The sequence below is a fragment of the Rattus rattus genome, chromosome 3 (assembly GCF_011064425.1).
Source record: "Rattus rattus isolate New Zealand chromosome 3, Rrattus_CSIRO_v1, whole genome shotgun sequence".
Lineage (NCBI taxonomy): Eukaryota > Metazoa > Chordata > Mammalia > Rodentia > Muridae > Rattus > Rattus rattus.
Window position 1 is genome coordinate 196,074,178 of NC_046156.1, and position 20,064 is coordinate 196,094,241.

At 40.9% G+C, this 20,064-nt stretch overlaps 1 non-coding gene across 1 annotated transcript; it reads right to left on the bottom strand.

The window, feature by feature from the left end:
• Nucleotides 1-238: 238 nt before the first annotated feature.
• LOC116897525 lies at nucleotides 239-378 on the bottom strand. The gene has a single exon (XR_004387541.1). It is a non-coding gene; the product is annotated as a small nucleolar RNA SNORA48 (small nucleolar RNA).
• Nucleotides 379-20,064: the final 19,686 nt, after the last annotated feature.

Here is a 20,064-nt window from a genome sequence, read left to right on the forward strand (position 1 = left end):
ACTCTCAAGTCTTCAGTTCCATCTCTCTTCATAGTGTTCAAGCTGCTCCACTTCTTTTTCCCTCCCACCTGACCACCACATACTTGTATAGTAGCAAGTGAGAGCCCGTGGCTTGCCCGTGCCATGGGGCAGAGGGTAGGGCTGTGGGCATCTTTCTGTTGTCACACTGTATGGCAGGGCAAAACACAGATCTCCGTCTGTCTTCTTCCTCCCATGCTGTGCTGCCTGGATTTGATTTTTATATGTCCTAGGCATAAAACAGCTTTGACCAACGAGTCAAGAATCAAGTTAGAATGGACAAAAATCTGCCATCTGTTCCACCCTTGACTGATATAAGAACACCCCCCAAAAGGTGTCCCTTTTCCCATTGCTGGGGGAGGGGGTACCTGTGTCTCTTGTAGGCACTTCTTATCTTTAGCCATATTCTATGCTTGTTTTGCTCTTTTCTCCCTATTTTAAAATTTTGAAGATTAAACCTGGAGCCTTATTTGTGCTAGGCAAGGGCTCTACCACTGAGTTATACCTTCAGCTCCATTGATAGATATATTGACCATTCATCTGATCCGGATGCAATAAACACAAGGACTTAATTGTTTATTGCTATCTCTGTAGTTGATTCCTAGTCACACATCTGCAGGTCCTTAATATAACACTTAAAGATTTGCTTGGTTATTGCAAATCTGCGGACATTTTACTAAGTGCAGTTTTTCATTCGTGATTTGCATCAGGATTCAATAGGATGGGACTCTTGTGGTATTCAATTTGAGCTGCTATGAACAGTCTCACAGGCTTGGGGGCTCCTTAAACTTAAATGTTTCCTATTAATAACCTCCCCCAGCCCTCTGCCAAGGCAGTTATGATATTACAGGTATATAAGTCCCTTTTTTAACTTTACCCATTGCAGGACAAAACACCTTGACATGAGCGACTTCAATAAGAAACAGTTTACTTGGCCTGTAGCTCCATACCTTGGAAGCCATGGCAACAGGAGCTTGAACTATTTGGCTATGGTACATACGCAGTCAAGAACCAGAAGGAGACGAATACTTGTACTCCTGTTGCTATCTCCTTTTTATTCAGCCCAGGACCCCAGCTCACCGAAAAGATGCCACCCATGTTAAAGGTACTTCTCCCTGTGCCATTTAACCTCACAGCCTGGCTAATATAATCTAGATAATCACCGCAGGTATTACCCAGAGGTTGTCTCATGAGTGGTTCTAGACCCTGTCACCCTGACAGTCAATATTAACTATAACAATGGGTATAAAGAATGGTTTACAAAGCAAACATTTACTTATAAAAATTGTGAAGAAATTTATTTTAAATTAATTTTTGGTATATATTTTATTGCTGAAAATGAAAACAAAATTCCATCTAATGATATGGGTATGCTTTTTTATTTTGCCTAAATGATTAATTACCGGCTACATATTTGATACTGCAAGATGTAAAACATCTCCCAAAATGGTTTTTGGAGTTGATGGATATTTTGATTTTTAAATAGTCAAGGCTGAGAATGCTGTTTCATGTACAAAATGACAGAAGTGTGTGTTTAGAACCATTTCAGAAGTCATTGGAAATTTGGCCCCATCCTAATCCCAGCTTTATTTAATTTTTTTTAATAAAGTTCATCTCAGAAAAATTTTTAAAGGTTTTATTTGTAATTATGTTTCTAAGTATGTGTCCAGAAATAGGTTTCTGTACAAGAGCAGAGTGCCTTCATAGAGCAGAAGAAGGTTTCAAATTCCCCACAACTGGAGTCACAGACAGCTGTGAGCCACCTGGCAGGGTGCTGGGAACTGAACTCTGGTATTCTGCAAGGACAGTATACACTTTTAATCCTCAAGCCATCTCTCCCGGGGCTGAAACAGCAAAAATTTAAAGCAAAGATTATTATTCAATATAATTGAAAGATAAACTAATGGGATATTTATATATAGGTAACATTTGAAAAATATTAAATCTTTGTTTCCATAAACCACTATGCTTGTGTAGCTCCACAAAACTTTGTCTGCACATTAAAAATACTGCAGTTCATTCCCTACCAATATTTCCCGTCTTACCCAGTACTTCAGGCTGTGTTTCTTCATGCTACATGGATGTGCCACATGACCAAGAGACTGGTCTTGTTGTCTAAACCAAGGCTGCGGTGAAGGCCATCAACAGTGTCGAGAGTTGTCAAAACATTCCTGATTTGTCATACATGTGCTGTACAATTACATTTTGCTGTCGCGTGGTCGGGGACCTTGGACTGTCGCAGTTTCTGTGGCTCTCCCTATATTCATTTATGCGCTATGGAATTGTGACCCATAGTGAAGATACTCTTGTTGCAACACTTATTCCTCACAATTCAAGCAGACGAGGAGCTGAAGATCGAGGTACTGCTCAACGTATTCCTGGTGAGATCTACTTCTCGATCAAGCAAGTGCCTTTTTACCACGTGTGCTCTCACATGTTGGAGACACACTCTCTCTCCTCCTTTGTAAGTAAACGTTCTAACTCCAGGACTGGTGCTCCATTTCCATCGCTCTGTCTGACTTCATCATTTCCTGGTAGTATTGGGCATCAGGACTTTGACCCCTGAATCTTGAGGAGACACAAACATTCAGTTCCTCATTCTACCTCACAGATACCAAACAGCATTTCAGCTAAACATTACAAATGTTCAAGGGCAGTAAATTTTGGAGTAAGATCTCAAGGCCAGTGAGTCAGTGTCCTCTAGTAGGGGCCAGCGCTTTAGCTGTGTTGAAGCCCAATATTCTTTATGATTTGGGACTGAATGGACCAGCATACTCAAGCACTCCCATCTGAGCTATGGGTGTTTTTGCATAGAAAAGGCCCTTTGTAGTCCCAGCATGACTGTGCATTTCAACGTACTTTTGTTGTATTCTGTGACAGTTATAATTTGCACTTGGGAAGATAACTCACTTGGTGAAATGCTTGCCACTCAAACATGAAAACCTGAGTTCACACCTCTTGTACCCATACAAAGTCATACATAGTAGTACATGCCTGTAATCTTAGCACTGGGGAGGCAAAGATAGGAAAATTCTTGTTGCTTGCTTATTGATAATCTAGCTGAATCCTTGAACTCCAGTTGTCTTATAGACCCTTCCTCAGAAGGTAAGAACTGATATCAACCTCTGACCTCTAAACACATGCATACATATTTTCACATTCAAAGAAACATGTGCACGTATGAATATGTGTGTGCATGTGCACGTGCACACAAGCACATACCTGCAGTTACATTCTTTTAAATTCCGCATTGTTTCACAGTTTATTTTATAATGGGAGTTCTGTCTTCAAACTGTAATCCTCTTTTCTCTCAGTTGAAGAAATGGGAAACCTCTGAGGTAGAATATTCTAAATACACCACGCAGTTCCTGAAAGAGGAAAAGTGGGATTTAATCTCAGATCGTCTTGTCTCTGTTTACTCACAACACAGTCTGGTTATCCACATGGCCACAGAGAACTGTCCTGTATTCTCCTGTCTGAGTTACTTACTGCAGTAAGCATCTGTTGGGATTGGACCACATTTTCCCATGTAACTCCATACTAGAGAGCTCTGTGGATTACAAGCTCCATTATTTATTCTTCTCTTCTGGAATAAAGATGTTAAGGAGCTATTTCTGTCTGTGTTGGTGCCTCTGGAGGCCTTCTGGTAACAGGACTTCTAAGAGGCAAAATTTTCTGGAAGGCTGCAGTGCAAAGCCATTTTTACTGATATAAGCAGGGTCCTGAGAACCACAGAGAGCTCATGCATTTTCTAAAAAACAAAAACAAAGGTGTTTTATGCCAGAGATAAAACTGAATTCTTCTGCGAAAGATACGCTCATGAGTTTAACACAAAAAGCAGCACAGTGACTACTAGAGACCAACAAAACAAAATCAGAGTAATCGGGAAAATATACTCCGCCATGAGTCATGCCAAATTCCAAAACAAACTTTCTGCAAAGGCCATTAGACACAGAACCCATGTGATGCTGTGTCCCTCATAGGTTTAAGATAATATAAAGTAAATAAATAGAAGTGGATTTGTGTTCCTGTTAAAACATGGTAAATATATGCATACACATACACACAATCAAATATTGTTTTTAAAAATACCTTTAAGATGACGTATTTTTTTTCCTGGATTGGGTGACGTCTTTAGTCCGTAAATATTTCTGCAATTTGTCAGTGAGCCTCAGAACCCTAGAGCCCCTGAAGGCAGTCAACTCAGATTCAAAATGCAAGGAGATTTATCCACCACTAATCTCTCCATCTATTTTTAACAGAAATAAAATATTTACTTTCAAAACAACTGGTCACCATGATGACAAACTGCCTACTAATAAGTCCTTCATCTTCCTGAATGGGAATCATGACAGACTAGAAAGGGGTTCTCAACCCAGAAGCTATCTTCTCTATGTTCCAAGAAGGAAGAGAGGGATGGTGATGATGGTGGTGGTGGTGGTGGTGGTGGTGGGGGTGGTGGTGGTGGTGGTGGTGGTGGTGGTGGTGATGGTGGTGGTGATGGTGATGAGGAGGAGGGGGAAGAGGAGAAAGAATGCATTGTTTAGACATCATAACTAATAACTAATAACAAAACTAATAACAAAAAAGAGAACAACAGCTCTCCTAAACTCATCCCTAATCTATTTTCATTTTTATTTTCTTGAGATGTTATAAAAGTATTAACAAAAATGAATGCTAAAAGCCAGCACACAAATATCAAAATAATTTCTCAAGTGAGCAAATCTCTGACAATGGCAAAATGTCCCCCACATGAGACTATCTAAATATTATAATGCTGGAAGTCCTTACTCATCAACCAAGAGGAATATGAGGGAACAGTAAGTAATATCCCGAGGCTGGAGAAATGGCTCTGCCATTAAGAACACTGTTGCTCTTACAGAAGACTGAGATTCCATTCCCAGCACCTACTCACAAACATCCCTAACTCCAGTCCTCTGGGGTTAGGACTGCCCTCTTTAACTTCCATGGACACTGTATGTGTGTAGTGCACACTCATAAACACTCATACACATAAAATAAATACTTCTTAAAAAAACTCATAAGTACCCAGAAACATTGCTTAAATTCACCATGGTGACAAACTGCCTGCTAATAAGTCCTTCATCTTCCTGAGTGGGAATCATGACAGACTAGAAAGGGGTTCTCAACCCAGAAGCCATCTTCTCTATGTTCCAAGAAGGAAGAGAGGGATGGTGATGGTGAAGGTAGTGGTGGTGGTGGTGATGGTGGTGGTGGTCATGGTGGTGGTGATGGTGGTGGTGATGGTGATGGTAATGAGGAGGAGAGGGAGGAGGAGGAAGAATGCATTGTTTAGACATCATGCAGAGTTTCTCAAGCTCAAAGCTCCCTTTACATTAGTGTTTCTGTATGGACGGCGTGATGCCTCATCTTTTGTAATCACATTCTCTGTCCCTGCTTCCTTGGGGCCAAAGCACAAGAAATCGGGACCAACAGCAACAAACCCCAAATGTTCTTCAGTTGATCCCAATAAAAATACCATAACTATGGAACATTGAATTCACTCAGTAACCCTGACACTCAACACACATGAAAGATTATTTCATACCTAGTGTGACATAAAGTGAAAACTTGCAGAGAAATCATCTCAGAAGGCTTGACACTGTGATGCCAAGAATGACACTCTTCCTTGGAAACACGCTCATCTGTAATCTTGGGGGAGAAGGGAAGAAATTCTGGACCATCATAGCTAAAACGCCCACTGTAGCTTTTGAAACTATGATATAAAATGTTTGGACAGAAAGCTAAGCCCCACAAAACGCCAATGTTCTCTGAAGATCTGATTTTCTCTATATGCATTCTACTAGTCTGCCAAAGCCAATCATATTTCCTTTCTTCACAGAAACTCAAACAATTTTATGTGAAATAAGCTTCTTAATATGATTTTCCTATGAGCAAAACAAAATGATTTGTTTGAGGTTCAAAAATCCACAGTGGTAGGAAACAAGAATTCAATTATGTTGTTTTTGGCTTTGCAGTCTCGACTTAAGCTGGATGGCACATCACACAGAATGTTATCTATCCATTCCACTTCACACTGACCTTAGAAACTGGAGATGTCACCAGAATGCTGAGGCATATATAGGTATATCTTGTTTTCAGCAAACCCAGAATTGCTAGGAAATTCGTATTTTCAAATTAAAGAGCCTTCTCTTTAACACTCACGAGCTTTGCTACTTGACAAGTCTGAATTTTCATAAATTGGATTTATTTAAGATTCTGTGTGCATTTATGAGTAAACAAGACAATCAAAGTCAGTAAAGCCACAGAACTCCTCGGACGGTATTTCTTGTTTGGCAGCCAGTGCTGCCCACGAAGATCTGTCATTAGCACCGACTGGGACCATGTCAATGGGTGGAATAGCATCCTAAAAGTACCTAATTCTTGAGCTCTTCTTATCGATGAGTAGTTCCTAAATGTAACTGTGTGGAAGCTGGGCAGGGTTAGTAGGTAAATTTTTAACGTTTCATTTTATTTTATTTGTGATTGACAACTTTCCTCTGCTTATAGAGTGTGATATAGTGTGGTGGTACATGCATGCACGGCGTAATGATTAAATGAGGCTAGTTAGCATAACCGTCATCTCACATACTTATGGGATTTTTTTTTTGTTTTGTACATTTTGTTTTTGTTTTTGTAGTAAAAACACCTAAAATCTCTTTCAGAACCCTTGACATATACATTTTTAACTAGTCATTAAACGGTACAGTAAAATACTATAGCTGATTCTTTCTAATAGACTATTATTATTATTATTATTATTATTGCTTTAATGGTATCTTTCCTTTGTCATGATCCTGATTTCTGTAATTATGCCTACGGTAGATACCATGGAGAAGTGAGAGCACACAGTATTTGTCTTTCTGTGCCTGGCTTATTACATAGAATAATGTCATCTGGATCGATATCTCCAGTTGTTGCAAGTGGCAGAATTTCCTTTTATTTTTAAGAACTGAATAGCACCTCATTGTGCATATATGCCCTGCTTTGTTTGTCTAATCCATTCATCTATTGATGGACGCTGAGTGATTTCACATCTTGGTTATGGTGAACAATGCTACAATGAGAGAAGGAGTGTGCACTGATACACTGGTTCCATTTCCTTCGGAAGCACACCCAGAAGGAGTATTGCTGTGTCCCAGGGAGGTTTATTTTAAGACACTGCCTCACGATGTACCAGAGGGTGTCTTGAACTTGCTATGTAAGACAGACTGGCCTTGGACTTGTGGCCCTCCTCCCTCTTTCTCTCAAGTGCTGGAATTTCAGGCATACATTCCAAACTCAGTTTTGGTAATTCTATTTTAATTTTTTTTGAGAAAACACCATATTTTGCACACTGACCACATTAATTTCCATTCACCAAAATAAGATACAAGGGTTCCCTTTCATCACTTTCTCACAAATACTTACCTTCCATCTTGAAATCTTGAGAAGATTCACTATTGGATGCTCAATGGTCTAGAGTGTGCTTTGCTTTTACAGAGGGCTCTAGTTCAGTTCCTAGTCCTCACATTGGGCATCTCATAACTCCTCCAGGAGATCCAGCATCCTTTTCTGACTTCCATAGGTACCTGTACAAACATTCACAGGTACTCACTCACCATAGACTAGTGGAGCTCTCAGACCTCATCAGAGAAGTCCCTATGTGCAGCAGATGGTGCTTAACCCAGAAACTCACAGCTGATGAAAACTCAGAAAATAAGTGTTCCAGGAGTGTTCAGATACAAATGGAATATCTATATCACAACCCCTCACAAGGTTGGGGGATCATTTCAGAAGGGAGGGGTAAAATATTGTAAGAGTCAGAACAAGGCTGGGATGGTATCTTCTGGACATCGCCTACTCCATTCATGAGCTTGCATCTATGTCTGCCTGCATGAGAACAAGCAACTTACTATTTATCATGGAGAGGGAAGGGGATCATAAATTTCCATGCCTTACTGAGGACCTATTGGCAGCTGATGGCTTCTAGGGGAGGGAAGAGTCAGTTTGAAAAATATGGTCCTTAGTGGGTCAGACAAACTCCAGTGGAAGGCCCCAAGCCCATGAGTATAGAGGGAACACAAATTGGGCTACGTAGATTTTTTTATGTAAACAAAGCATGTGGTAGGGAGAGTGTCAAGAGGTGAGGAATCTATCTGAGAGGAAGAAGGGATGACAATGATTAAAACACATCGTAGACATCCTAAAAGGAAAGCTAACTGGACGTGATGGAACACTACTCTAATCGCAGCATTCAGGGTAGAGAAGGCTGATTTTTGAGATTTCAAGGCCAGATTGCTCTACATGGTGAGGTCTAGGCCAAGACAGGGCTACATTTTAAGATCCTCTCGCAGGTGGTAATGATAATGGTGGTGATGATTATAAATTTTTCCCATGTGTCGATTAAAGAAAAAATAAACTAAAGGTGCTTTCAGATAAAAGCAACAGAACACTGAAGCAAAATACCTTCAATGACAGAAATTTATTAACTTGAATAACAATAAATCTCATCACTGTACAAAGAGATTTGGTTGTCTTCCATGGTCAAGAGTTTGGCTGAGTTTAATAAAAGAACATGTTTTTTAAAAAGTTGTACAAGAGTAGTTGAGAGAATGTCAAAAGGGAGAGTTAGAAAGCATCAAAACAAGAAGTGTGTTTCTAGTACCTCTTTTTCACCCACTTCTACTCCCAGTTTAGTACAAGGACCCACTTCTGTCCATCAAAGACATATCTTTGAAATGAAGGAAATTCAGGGTAAGTGTCTTTTGTGAACATAATGTTCTCATTTCAGAAATGCTATTTAGATAAGCCTGAAGACAACTAAAAGAGTCTTTTCTACTGGATGAGAATGTTTCATTTTTTAAAATTTATTTCAAATAGTTTTATTTACTTCCACCAAATGTTCTTTGAATATTTGTCCTTAATGACTTGCTGGTCATCCCATAAGGGTCCTCATTCTTCACCAAACTCCATCAAGAAAGTCATCCATGGTGTCTTTAGACTGTCCACAGCTGTAACCAGTCAGGTACCCTCTCAGAGTTCAGCTAGGAATGCTCAAGTCAGGAACCCTTTGGGAAGAGTGTCCTCTCTGACCCCATGATGATTGCCATGGTGTTCCATTTTGCAACTCAGGATAAAGGAATACGGACTTGAATTTTTGAAACTCTCTCTTTTTACCTAGCTTATGAACACACAAACTTTTCCATTCTGCAGAATACTGACAAGGTTTCTACACCCAGTTAAGGCAGGTCTCACTGAATGCTCTACTTCATAGTCAACGGGGCTGGAGTCCTAATCCCACTCACTCATAGCGCAGTAGAGGTCAAGTAGCCTGCCTGTGTAGATCAGACATCTCCAAACCTCGGGGCTCATCCCCTTGCCTAGATGTGATAATGCTTTTGTCCTAAAAATAATGTAAACTCTCTAACTTAATCCATCCACATTCTATCTTTGAATACTATCATTCTCAAGTGGGTTTTACAGAAAGAAAAATTACATACAGTCTTTGGAAGCAAAATGACATGGGCCGGGAAACAAGAGACTGGGATTTTGGTCCCCAGACAGAGCCAAATGCTTATCTCTCCCCATTCCCTAACTTCAGTTCTTGGTAGGCTTTAAGTAGTGGAAGGATTCATGTAAAGGAAAGAGATGGTTAAAAGATATCTTGGAAAGATATGGATATACAGATCCATATTTAGTATTTAGTGAGCACTCGTCGTGTGCCAATTGATGTATGTATGTTCTCATGTAAACCTTTTTAGAAAGGGACAGTTCCTGTTATTGTGTCACCATTGTATTTAATTTCATCATAGACATTCACTGTGCATCATTCAGTGTTACATAACAACGCTTTTATTGATACATTTGCTTTAATGTTCATTTAACGGTGCATAGCACTGGGTTGTATGGGGCACTCTCACACAAGTGTACATTTCATAATGAGCAAACTCTTCCCATGCACCAGTACCCTCCTCCCCTCCCATTAGATCTCTTTGTTCCTCTCAACCATTCTCCTTCTACTCTCATGTTACACATCATCCATGGTTTTATGCATTTATAAAAATTTAGCCACAGCAAATTATATGTCTATGTGTATATGTGTATCTGAGACTAGTTTAATTCGCTTAATATGGTTATCTACCTTTGCATCAATTTTCCTATGAGCCATGTAACTTCATTTTTCTTATAGCTGAAAATACAATATTGTGTGTATATATAAAGAAAATTATATGCGTATATTTTATACACACACACTTTTCATTCCTACACTATTAGCCAGATTTGTTCCATAACTTAGCTATACTCATTAGTACCACAGAAAACATTGACTTGAAGGTATCTGGTGTGTTGACTTGTAGTCCTTTGGGTATAGACCCGAGAGTGGTGTAGCTGAGTCACACTGTAGATCTCTTTCTCTTTTATTTCCATACTAATGGTCTCATGGCTAGACTAGTTGACATTCGCACCAGCTCCTTTGGTCTACAACCTCACCAACACTTGTTGCTTCTCCCGATGTGACTGACAAAATCTCAACATAGTATTGATCTGAATCTTTATTATTACTCAACATGTTTGCTCGCCATTTGTGTTTCCTCTTTTCAGTACAGTGTGTTCATCCCACTGGCCTGTTTGTGGACTGACTTGTTTGGTTTTTTACTATTACTGTTTTGAGTTCCTATGTATTCTAGACATTAATCTTTTGTCAGATGCATACTCACAAGTACTTTCATTGTAATTTTTTTCTGTAGATGAAAATCAAAGGAATAGAAACAAAACACGGATGCATAGCGTGCAGCCGGGCTTTGACATAAAGATAAGAAAGGTGATCAGTGAACTTTTCCTAGTCTGCTCAGGCACACTTGCGAGTCTTCTCTTTTCCTCTTCACTTTCTTCAGTTGGAACAGCTTTGAACTTGGTCAGACTGGGCAACCCTCAAGCTGTTCTTAATTATGTGGCACAGCGCATTCTGTTTTCTTCTGGGGTTGGGGGCTCGCGGATGTCTTTGGAACAGGGAGCTGGTGGGAAGTGCTTCTGCCCACGCCTTCATGCTTTGTAAATACAATATACACAGGATTCCATTCACTCAAGAGCTCGTTCCCAGTCTGTTGTGAACTGTGGGCCTAGCGGTAGTGATTTAGTAAGGTGTCCATGCCAAGGCAGGAGGGGCAGGGAATAGGCACAGAACCATTTTACTTCCTATCTCAGGCCTCTAGTTATAGAATATGACTGCTAATTAAGCCTTCCATAAGTGATCTTGTTGCACTTCTCTGTTGTGGTAAAAATTATAACGGAATGTTTTCTCTCAGTTCCCACGAGCCGGATCCGCTCGCTCAGGTAGCTACTCTGCTACGTGGTACGCAAGCCGCCCTCTCCCAGCTGTCTTCCTTTAGCTGCCCTCTTTGCGTGGTCCTTTAGGCGTTAGTCACCATCACACACACACACACACACACACACACACACACACACACACACACACACACACACACCTCGTTTTGTGGGCCCTGTGCGTTCACAGAACCGGATCCGCATGCTCCAAGTGCCTCTCAGCCATTTCTTTCACACACTGTCCTCTTTAGCCCAGTGAAATCAAAGTTCCAGAAACTTGTAATTTAGCAGTTAGATTTACATGTTAAATTCTCAGTCCACAATTCATCCACACAATAAATTCACTGCCAATTGATGATGATATAAACCCCTCACCTAGACACGCTAAAATCGATCTAATTCACCTAAATCTGAACCATCCTTCTCTGTAGATTCCAGCGTGATCTCCCCCTCCTCCTCCTCCTCCTCCTCCTCCTCCTCCTCCTCCTCTTCTTCTTCCTCCTCTTCTTCTTCCTCCTCTCCCTCCTCCTCCTCCTCTCCCTCCTCCTCCTCCTCTTCCTCCTCCTCTCCCTCCTCCTTCTCCTCCTCCTCCCCGCCCCTCTGTCTCCTAGATTTTTCCCCCACCTACCCTTCCTTCCAATGATAGGCTTTGCCTAATCCTGGACCTGCCTTGCTGCATAATGACATCATCCTACCCTTCTCCGTACGGATTTGGGTCACAACTCCATGTATTCGGATGGGGTATGGGATGTACTGAAAACCTCTGCAACAGGAGTCTTGAACCTGTGAACCAGAGATGACATGATCTACTCAGTAGTGTAAGCATTTTCAGGTAACCACACATTCAAGGACAGCATTTTTCAAGATGGTCTGCTAGAGCAGTAACGTGGGAAGAGATGAGTCCAAACAGGGCTGGACACAATGGAATCAGGTTACAGCCTATGAATTCTTACCAGTCTATGAAGATGTCAATTGAAGGCTTGTGAGTAAACACTGAAGAACCTTCATGGGAATTTCAAAGTAATTTTTATGCTTATTAATTTCCTAAGACATTTCTAAGAAATTTTTGTTTTCTACATTTACTTCCTAGTTCTTGGTGTGCCTGGCCATTTTTTTTGTTTGTTTGTTTGGTTGGTTGGTTGTTTTTTTTTGTTTTTTGTTTTTTGTTTTTTGTTTTTTTGGACAGCGTGCATTTTTCACTGTTGTATGCTGGATTTTGCTATAGTCTTTTCTGTGATGGTGGGCACTGAGTTACACTCTGAGGGGTTAGGTTGATGCCCAAAAGATGTGCTTTACCTCAAGTTAGGAAGCTGAGATGGTGCTAAGACTCAAATTCTTTATTTCCCATGTGTCTTAGTCTTGTTGATGATGTAACAAGAATAGCATAGGCCAGGAAATTGATCAGAAATAAATAATTCATTTATTACTGCTCTGGAGGCTGAAAAGTACAGCCTCAAGGCCCTCGTCTTGGGTGTCCGGTTGTTGCTTTCTTGCTATGTTCTCATGTGGTAGGGAATGGAGGATACGCCCTCATCAGGCAGAAGAAATTAAAAAGAACAACCTGGAAACTAGTTCCCCCCAAGCCTCTTACAGTCCCTAATCTCTATCTTTGTCATTGAATTAAACATGAAGGCTTTACCTGTTACTACCATCACATTGAAGTATAAGTCATGGCATTTGAGAATGTATGGAGAGACATGAATACTTGAGCCCTAGTCCCATCTCTCAAGGGTAAGGTTTGTGTCATGTACATTGTGACATACACAAAAAAATATTGTCAAACAAAAGGGTAGGAGGGGTTAAAATCACACAGATGACCAAAACTTGTGGTAGAATTCAAGCTTACTACGTGTGAGACCCTAGTTTCAATCTTCAGTGATAAAAGAAAATGTTTCACCAAATAAGATGGGTGTTACCCACAGATAGTTTGAGAGTCATTGTTCCTAAGAGGTTGGAGAAAGGAAAAGGTCAAAGAGAGGGGGATATTGGTGAGCTTTCTGCCCAGGACTACAAATGACAGGCGATAGACCTCCAGAATCTAGATTCTTATAATATTTATGCCTTTCTGGTTTCTTATGTAGTTACCCATGGTGAATTACTGGCCAATGTCAGGGCACTGGTCCTCCTGGGGAGGGAGCAGAACTCATTCTGGAGAGGCCAGTGTTATCCTGCAGTGAGTCCTGAGGAGAGAACTCAGGGAAGTGGGGAGGAGGTGGTTTCTCCGGAGAGGAACAACACAGGGTAAGTGTGCTCTGTAGAGAGGAAGAAGGACAATGTCAGCCCAGGATACATTGTTCAGCACGGAAACAAGTATGCTATCAAACAGTATGTGCAACATCACTCATTTATTAGGGAAAGGCGTATGTATTTCCTCTCTCTCTCTCTCTCTCTCTATATATATATATATATATATATATATAATTATATATATATAATATATATATATATATTAATATATATATAATTTTCCAGAAGGATATTAGTACAGTGGGAACACTGGTTACCTCTGGGTGGTCTTACGAGTGTTTTTGCTTTCCGCCTTTGCAGGTTTTTATGTCCTCTCTGTCTTTACAATGGGTGGGGACATCTTCTGTAATGGAGTTCGAGCTAAGATTGGAGGATTCTAAAAACTTAAAAGAAGATTTGGCCCAGATTTAAGACACTAGCTCTAATTCTGCCCTGGGAGGTTGATAAATCAATTAGTCTACATGCTGTCATTTCTCATCCTCTTCTGTTTGGAACGTCAGAGATCTGACCATCCGTTTGCACATTACCAGATAATAACATTTACTGTTTATGTGATAGAGATACATCTCATTCACACTGGTCAGATAAGATTAGGAAGGGCAGTCTAGTAATTAAGGTCACTAGACTTTGCTGTTTAACAAATCCTTAAATCCAACTCTAATCCCATTCACTCACTCCATGGACAGAAGGGATAACCACTGAAGCATAACGGTCCCTTCCACCCAGACACAAATGCTGTGGTGTTCCGTATTATTAACGCACTGCTACACTGCCCCTGCACTTAGAAGCTGCTGGTGTGCACAGCCCTGGAGGAGACACCCACTGATGAGCTCTGAAGAGGTTATCCATGGGCCAATCATCATCACCAGAAGAGTACAGAATGTTCTGTGACAGGAGAATGTCTACCATGAAACAACACAATTAATCAAGACGGGACATGCATGCAGTGACCATGCAATAGGAGCAGCTGCTGTCATCTCCTCAGCTGGCCGCATGTCAACCTTTAGATGAGCCAATGCCCCAAGGGGCAGGTTGGCAACTCATGTGGGTATCCTAATCTCCAGTTGCCACACAGAACCAGCCTAGTTGCCTCACTTCAGGCCTAGCTCGGCTGGAAAGGGCAATTCTGTTATCTTTAGAATCTTCCACTGCAAACATTCTAGCACTTTCTGAAGGGGCAAAATATCCACAAATGTCTCAACTTCTTCCTTTCTCTTCCCAATTCTGACAAGGGTTCTGAGGTGTGAACATTCCCAAAGACAATCTCAAGAGGCCAACCCCCTTTATATGTATTAGCCCAAGCCTCGTAAGCCTCTGTGACTTTTAAAACGATACCGAAAAAGGGTTTATAAAGTCACGGAAATTGGTTCACCCCACGTGAACACTGTCAATGACCAGATTTGAAATACAACTCACCCAATATGGGGAAGAACACCATCTTTGTGAGGAACAATAAAAATGGCAGGTAGCAATTGGTTATAAAAGATGAACTGAATTAAGAGGCCTAATATTCATTTGGTATTAGACAACCAATTGGGACTCTCCTCCCTGAGGAAAACTACTTCTGCTCTCGGCATTCCATAGTTGCCTGCAGATCTTTGTGTAGGACTAAGGTCTTTCCCCATGGGCATCAGCATGTCTACTGTTGTTCACATTCAACTCTTATTTGGGTGATCATGTTGGTGAGACTTTATGGGTGTAGCTTCTGGAGGCCCTAAAAACATACATAGAAATAATGCTATAAGACCAACCAGGCTGGATTTATACTTTTAGGGATATATGTGTATGTATAAAATACATATACACATACACATATACATATATGTAGCTATAATTAATGATAAGAGAGGCCATGAATTTGAAAGAGATTAAGAAGGGGCATATGGGAGGGTGTACTGGCTGGTTTTCTGTGTCAACTTGACACAAGCTGGAGTTATCACAGAGAAAGGAGCCTCCCTTGAGGAAATGCCTCCATGAGATTCAGCTGCAAGGCATTTTCTCAATTAGTGATCGAGAGGGAAGGGCCCAGCCCATTGTGGGTGGTGCTGTTCCTGAGCTGGTGATCTTGGGTTCTATAAGAAAGCAAGCTGGGCAAGCCAGGGGAAGCAAGCCAGTGAGAAACATCTCTCCATGGCCTCTGCATCAGCTCCTGCTTCCTGACCTGCTTGGGATCCAGTCCTGACTTCCTTTGGTGATGAACAACAATGTGGAAGTGTAAGCTGAATAAATCCTTTCCTTCCCAACTTGCTTCGTGGTCGTGATGTTTGTGCAGGAATAGAAACCCTGACTAAGACAGAGGGTTTGGAGGGAGTAAGGAAGGCATGATGAGATTATATAATAATACAGTAATTATATATATAAATATATAAATAATTATATATATATAAATATATAAATAATTATACCTATCTATATCTATATCTACATATATATATATACATACATACATATATATATATATATATATATATATATATATATATGAGGCACAATGTCAACATGAGGGAGAAAGTCGACATTCAGCTCTTGTTGGTCTGGTTTTCTTGTGTTTTCTCCTGTAGGTCTTTCTACATTTTCATGTGTTCTAGAATAGAACCATGCTGCTTCCTAGAAAGCAGGCCCAGTACCTGCTTTGCTTCGAGCTATTCCCCAGTGGACTGAATCTTCTCTTTTGGTATCATCTCATCAGTACCAGGTATTTTCCTCCCTGTCTTCTATACCTTGGGATGAGACTTTTAAATTATTCAAAGGTGCCGCATTTTTCTCAAACTAACATTTTTACATACACCTTAACTTTACCCATTCAGATGAAGAAAACTCTTTATCAAAGTAAGCAAAGTTAGAGACAAAATCAGAAAATAAAACACAATGAAACAAAAAAAAATCATCCTCCTCCGCACCAAAAAGGAGAGAAGTCAGCACTGAGCAAGCTTTGCTTTTTTCCAAGCTCCGCAGGAAGGTTTAGAAAGAGGCAGCCTGGGCCAAGGGGTCACTTCCTTTGGGAAAACTGTTCCCTCTCTTTGCCCTGACACCAGGAAGGAAAAGTTAACAATTGGCATTCATACTATGCTCAGGGCTTTAGAAGAACTTTTGCACGTAGTAAAAAGGATACAAGGAGAAACCATGTCAGACTGATGCCCTGATGACAAAACCATCCCGTTCCCTACACCAAAGGTTGGGATACTGAAGGCAAGGACAAGGGACCTCACATTTTCTGGCCATGTCAAACACTGTTCTCATCACCAGACATAAGACAGCAGGATGTACTTAGGTCTCACCATCTGTAGCCAAGGTAAGCAAACTACGGTCCACGAGTCACAACAGCACTATGGCTTGTTTCTACAGTTTTATGGACACGCAGCCATTCTTGTTTGACTATATATACTGCTTAAGTCTTCTTTCCCACTTCAATGCCCAAACTGAAGAGCTCTGTCAGAGACCACGTGTTTCCTTTAAAATGTTTGCAACTTCTCCCTTTCCAGAAAACATTTGCTAACCTGGAGCAGAAGAGCAGAACTCAAAGAGGGACATCTCAGCTTTCAACCACTAAGGCATGGTATGCCAGTGGCAGAACACAGCACAAACAGAAGGATGAGAAGAGAGGAACTGAACTTTAATAAAAGGCATTGAACAGGTAGCCTGACTGTGGGGTCCTTACACTCTGTAAAGAGCACTGGTAAGCAAGTGACTTTCCTTTTACAGCGGTATTAGCAAAAGCCATAAAACAAAGGTGCAGAGCAGGCTCAGAGGGTAAAGTATTTAATGATCAAGGATAAGGATCTGAGTTTGGAGCTCTAGCACCCATGCTGAACTGACACTTGTGTCATCTCATTGTTACCTGCATAAAAGGGATATAGGCATGCGTTTCTGGTGAGATTGCATTGGTCAGTCGGTGAAACTTAAATGAGAAGCTTCAGGTACAGTAAGAAACTCTGTCTTGAAAATAAAGTAAAAAGCAATAGATCACTCTTCCCAATGCTGTGACCCTTTCGTACAGGTCCTCATGTTGTGGTGACCCCCAAACATAAAATTCATTTTGTTGTTGCTTTATAACTAATTTTGCTACTGATCAGTGTCTTGGTTCCTAAGACGGTTGGAAATATGTTTTCCAATGGCTGTGACAGAAAGATTGAGAACTGTTGCAATAGAGGAAGATGCTCACTGTCATTATCTGACTTCCAAAAACATAAATATGGGCGAGATCACCAATATACATACATTTCTACAACACACACACACACACACACACACACACACACACACACACACACCACTTACACACATTGAACAAACAAGCCATTTAAAAATAGGCTATGGATGTTTCACTGACAAACTTGGCATTAAGTTTCATCACACAATTTTCACATTAAGTACACCATCAACATCAAGTATTTGAGGTCCCTCAGTGTGTTCAGATGTCATTTGTATTAAGTTGCTATCCTCATTCTGGTTGGACAAGGAGGGGATGAGAGAGTATTTTCAACACGTACTCTTCATTTTCTGCTTGATTTTGGTTTTAAATGTCTGTTTTCACTGGGAGTTGGGAGGCAGAGGCAGGTGGATCTCTGAATTTGATGCCAATCAGTTCCAGGACAGCCACGGCTACACAGATAAGCCCTGTTTTGAAAAATCAGAAAGAAAGAAAGAAAGAAAGAAAGAAAGAAAGAAAGAAAGAAAGAAAGAAAGAAAGAAAGAAAGGAAGAAAGAAAGAAAGAAAGAAAGAAAGGAAGAGAAAGAAAGGATAAATGTCCGCTTCTCCTTTATGATTTCTTAATATTATTACTAACCCAATTACCTAAAACAGACATTTTGATGTAAGAAATTGTCATGGAAGAAACTAACCACCCCTAGTTCTCACTGTCTCAGGATTATTTTCATTTTTCTACCCTCCATGGGCTTAAAGCAATGCCAAGTGCATTTACAACAGTATGGGGTGAGATTTTGAAAATGGAGACAAGAAAAGCAGAGTGGGCTGGCTCAATTCAGACCAGGGGCAGAGACCGGAGGCAAAGTAACACGCACCCATGACCGCAATCTTTCTGAGAGGCTAACTACTGAATCAGCCCAAGAAGTGCTAGCTGATGAGCGACGGGGAAAAGGAATGACGATAGCCTTCTTGGGGAATTAGAATCCAGTTTCTGCTGTAGGTGTCCCTGCATCTCAGGTACTCAGCCACGCTTCAGGTGGAGCGAAGGAACGAAGCAATCAGTAGGAAGGCAGAGAGAGGTCTGGCGTAGAAGCGCTCCCACTCTGTTAATCTACTTTTGAGGCATGAAGCGTTCTTCAAAATCCAGGAAATGAATGTATTGTTCTTCTGTGTGAATTTTCACCCACCCCCTTTCCTCCAGAAGAGAGGAGAGGATAACATTATAAGGGATCAGAACTTAGTGAAAATGTTGCTTTTTTTTCGGTGGGTTAGCGGTGAGACTAGTGATCAGGGCACTTTAGGCAATTCAAGTTCCCACACATCCTATCTGCCCATGAGCAAAAGAATCGAGGTAGCGTTTATACCCTCTAACAGCTCCTGGGAGGATAGCTCTGACAACAAGCGCATTACTCACTGGTGATGTGAGAGCCAAGTTCATGGCTAGAGCCAGGCACACTCTAATCTGTTAGGTCACACTGGACATCTCAGGGTCAGGGTAACCCACCGCTCTGAGAAACTTCTGCCAACTCAGCCTTGAGTCCTCCTGGCAGAGGAAAGAGTGAAGGCTGCTAATCCCAGCTGTCCTCAAGTCCAGTGTCCTCCACACTCCGGATGGCTGTGGCTTTAAAGTCAATTGTCCCAGGAGGCCGGTACACTCTCGCCAAGTCTCCACCGGGACCCTTGATCTGTGTTCCTTGTCTCCCTTTACCCCCTTGCTCACTCAGCAGGCACACCTGCTGAGGAGCGGGTGGACCACGGCCAAACCCATGGCTTCCTCTCTGACTCACACAGCCGCAGTGGGTTTGCGTTTCATGCCCTCTGGATCTCTAATCGCACCATATGACGACGCTGCTTCTCATTTGTCTGCTCCTCGCTATGTAGATCTTTGTGGTTGCAGCACCCAATTCCTACCTGACAGAGGGAAAATAACCATCCAGGAGATCCTCATGACTAATCAGATCATGGGATTTATTCCAAAAATGAAATAGTAAATGAGATATTAATTTATAATTATTTAAATCAAACGAATTAAAATGAGATATTAATTTAAATATTAGCCAAAGAACCAGAAAACACAGTATGTACTCATATGTATTTTTAATTTTATTCTTTTTTAAATTAAAAGTAGATGGTTTTTCATACAATGTATTGTAGTCTAAGTATGATTTCTTCTCCCAGTGCTCCACCCACTCAAATCTACACCCTTTTTGTTTTCTCTATCTCATTAGAAAGCAAACAGGCCATCTAAAAACAATAATAAAATAAGAAAATTAATAAAACCAAGCAAACTAGCAGAAGACAAAAAAAATCCAAGAAACAAGAGC